At 39.6% G+C, this 3,868-nt stretch overlaps 1 pseudogene; it reads right to left on the bottom strand.

Moving 5' to 3' along the window:
- Nucleotides 1-3,455: 3,455 nt before the first annotated feature.
- Nucleotides 3,456-3,558, bottom strand: LOC136165557 (small nucleolar RNA U3; annotated as a pseudogene).
- Nucleotides 3,559-3,868: the final 310 nt, after the last annotated feature.

The raw sequence follows: 3,868 nt of genomic DNA on the forward strand, positions 1-3,868 counted from the left end.
GAGGGGGTGAGGTCTGTTTCTAGCTCCTCCAGACTTGGGGTCATCTGGACAGAGTGGGCAGGAAATGAGTGGCAGAGAGTGGGCATGAAAAGGGCACGTGTCTTCTTATTTAATTGGCTGGTAGGTTTCAGAGTTCTTTCTTTGGCCATCACATCTCCGTTTAGCACTGTCTTTCTCATTGTGATTGCATGTGGGGTTTTCAGCATGCTGTGTGCAAACCGCCGCTGCCCCCCTGCCAACACCTAAACAGCACCCTTCCTTGATCTGGGGAATCTGGTCTAGTTCAAATGCTTTCACTCACCCTTAGCCCCATTCTAGGGATACATTCTCCAGGGGACCACCCACAGTCTTTCTCTTGCTTAAATATTGGAAAGAAGGCTTAAGCCCAACCACCTTCCCTGTGCCCGTTGGACCTGTAAGAACATCCCAGATGGGGGTGTTCAGTCTTCTCCATAGACTTCCCCACTGTCTGACCTATCTCATCGCCTTCCCGCAAAGCCCACTCAGGTGGACTCGGAGCAGATCAATACAGCCTCTGCACCGGCAGACCCCCAAAAGGAGAATTATTGTGGGCACTGGACCTTCTGGGGCTTCCCTGTTAGTTCAGTTGGTAAAGAATCCACCTGCAATGCAGGAAACCCCGGTTCCATTCCTGGGTCGGGAAGAACTGCTCTCCCGCCAAGGCTGAGGACTCCAACTGCGAAGTTCAGGTCTCTCTCTAGCTTTCTCACGTAGGTGTCTGGGGGCTCTGAGTGGGGGGCAGGGGTGCTGCTCCCAGAAAGCAGGGTGGTTGAGCTGCCTCTCAGTAAGCCCTGGGAGAGGAGTTGGACTCTGCTCTTTGGCCATCTCCTGCAGCTTGTTGTTTGCTGTTGGGGCCATAGCAACGATTCAGGGAAACAAAAAACATTTACTCAACATTCTGTACACAGATAAGAGTTAATCATCTTGTCCAAATCCTCTAAATCCTTCCTGATGTTTTTGTCACCTTGTCCTAAGTTACTGACTTTCCTGTGTTAAAAATCTTCCAATGTGATTGCAGATTTGTGTCTTCTTTTTGTTTGGTTAAGTTTTGCCCTGTGTGTGTGTGATAGGTTCGCATAACTGTGAAATTGTTATGATTCCATATAACTGTGGAATTCTCTGGTGGACTGACCCATTTTTATTATAAAATGTTTCTTTATCTTTAGGACTGCTCCTTGCCTTAAAAACCTACTTTGATATTAGTAAAACATTCTTTTGATTAGTGCTTCTTACTTTCAATTTTACTGAGTCCTTACATTTGAGGCATATCTCTTATAAGCAGGATTGATTACTGTTGATTTAATATCATCAAATATGCAGTCAAACAATTTTTATCTTTAAATAGGAATATTTATTCAGTTTAAATTTAACATAATTACTGATATGTCTGGGCATAAAGTTAGCACCTTACAATTTGTTTTCTATCTTTCCTACCTGTTTATCTTCCTTCTGGCCTTTCTTGATTTCTTTTGAATTAATGGAGTATGTTCTATTATTCCAGTTGTTTTCTCTTCTTTTAGCTTATTAGTTATACATTCTTTTTCTTTTAGAGATTACCCTAGATATTATAACATTCATCCTTAACTTATTAACATTTCATGTAAAATAGAATTTTCTCTTTCCAAGACAAGGCAAAGAAACCTTGAATACTTAGAGTCCATTTACCCCCTCTTGACTTCAGTATTACTGTTGTTATATCTTATAATTCCACATATATTTTAAAGCTCACAAGACATTTTTACTTTTGCTTTGTATAATTAATATTCATGCAGATTTATGCAATACTCACCCTTTTCATTGTTCTTCATTCCTTCCTGAATTTATGTGCTTCCTACTGGGATAATTTTCCTTCTGCCTGAGGAATTCTCCTTAAGGCAATTATCACAGTGTTAGCATCTCTGGAAATGTCTTTATTTTTTGCCTTCATTTTCTGGAATATTTCACAGATTATATAATTATAAACTGCATCAATTCAGAGTTTTAAAGATGTCATGCCATTGTGAAAAGTAGGCTGTAAGTGTTTTTGCTGTTCTTTTGAAGGTATCACATTTCACCCCATTGCTTTTATTTATTTATTTATATTTTTTTATTAGTTGGAGGCTAATTACTTCTCAACATTGAAGTGGGTTTTGTCATACTTTGACATGAATCAGCCATGGAGTTACATGTATTCCCCATCCCGATCCCCGCTCCCACCTCCCTCTCCACCCGACTCCTCTGGGTCCTCCCAGTGCACCAGGCCCAAGCACTTGTCTCATGCATCCCACCTGGGCTGGTGATCTGTTTCACTATAGATAATATACATGCTGTTCTTTCGAAACATCCCACCCTCACCTTCTCCCCCAGAGTTCAAAAGTCTGTTCTGTACTTCTGCGTCTCTTTTTCTGTTTTGCATATAGGGTTATCATTACCATCTTTCTAAAATCCATATATATGTGTTAGTATGCTGTAATGTTCTTTATCTTTCTGGCTTACTTCACTCTGTATAATGGGCTCCATTTTCATCCATCTCATTAGAACTGATTCAAATGAATTCTTTTTAATGGCTGAGTAATATTCCATAGTGTATATGTACCACAGCTTCCTTATCCATTCGTCTGTTGATGGGCATCTAGGCTGCTTCCATGTCCTGGCTATTATAAACAGTGCTGCGATGAACATTGGGGTGCACGTGTCTCTTTCAGATCTGGATTCCTCAGTGTGTATGCCCAGAAGTGGTATTGCTGGGTCATATGGCAGTTCTATTTCCAGTTTTTTAAGAAATCTCCACACTGTTTTCCATAGTGGCTATACTAGCTTGCATTCCCACCAACAGTGTAAGAGGGTTCCCTTTTCTCCACACCCTCTCCAGCAGTTATTGCTTCTAGACTTTTGGATAGCAGCCATCCTGACTGGCGTGTAATGGTACCTCGTTGTGGTTTTAATTGGCATTTCTCTGATAATGAGTGATGTTGAGCATCTTTTCATGTGTTTGTTAGCCATCTGTATGTCTTCTTTGGAGAAATGTCTGTTTAGTTCTTTGGCCCATTTTTTGATTGGGTCATTTATTTTTCTGGAATTGAGCTTCAGGAGTTGCTTGTATATTTTTGAGATTAATCCTTTGTCTGTTTCTTCATTTGCTATTATTTTCTCCCAATCTGAGAGCTGTCTTTTCACCTTACTTACAGTTTCCTTTGTTGTGCAAAAGCTTTTAAGTTTCATTAGGTCCCATTTGTTTATTTTTGCTTTTATTTCCAATATTTTGTGAGGTGGGTCATAGAGGATCTTGCTGTGATTTATATTGGAGAGTGTTTTTCCTATGTTCTCCTCTAGGAGTTTTATAGTTTCTAGTCTTATATTTAGAACTTTAATCCATTTTGAGTTTATTTTTGTGTATGGTGTTAGAAAGTGTTCTAGTTTCATTCTTTTACAAGTGGTTGACCAGTTTTCCCAGCACCACTTGTTAAAGAGGTTGTCTTTTTTCCATTGTTGCTCTACACGATCAGAGAAACTTCTCTAGTAACGAACTATAGAAATGATCCCTGAAAGTATACTCTTACCCCATTGCTTTTAAATTGTTCTCTTGATCTTAGATTCTCCCACCCACCCTGCTCCTGGCATATCCTGGTTTCACTATGATGTACCAAAGGAATGATGTTCTTTGTATTTATCCTACTTGGGATATAGAGTACTTCTTCAATCTGTGGCTTAATGTATTTCACCTGCTTGGGAAATTTCTTGGCCATTATTTTTCAAATATTCTTTTTCATCTCATTCTTTCTCTCTTCTCCTTCAAGGATTACGTTTACACATATTAAACCTTTTCACCACATCCAAATTTCTCTTTTTTGTGTTTTTCCTGCTTTTC

Source organism: Muntiacus reevesi, chromosome 3 (assembly GCF_963930625.1).
Source record: "Muntiacus reevesi chromosome 3, mMunRee1.1, whole genome shotgun sequence".
In the NCBI taxonomy this organism is placed as follows: Eukaryota; Metazoa; Chordata; class Mammalia; order Artiodactyla; family Cervidae; genus Muntiacus; species Muntiacus reevesi.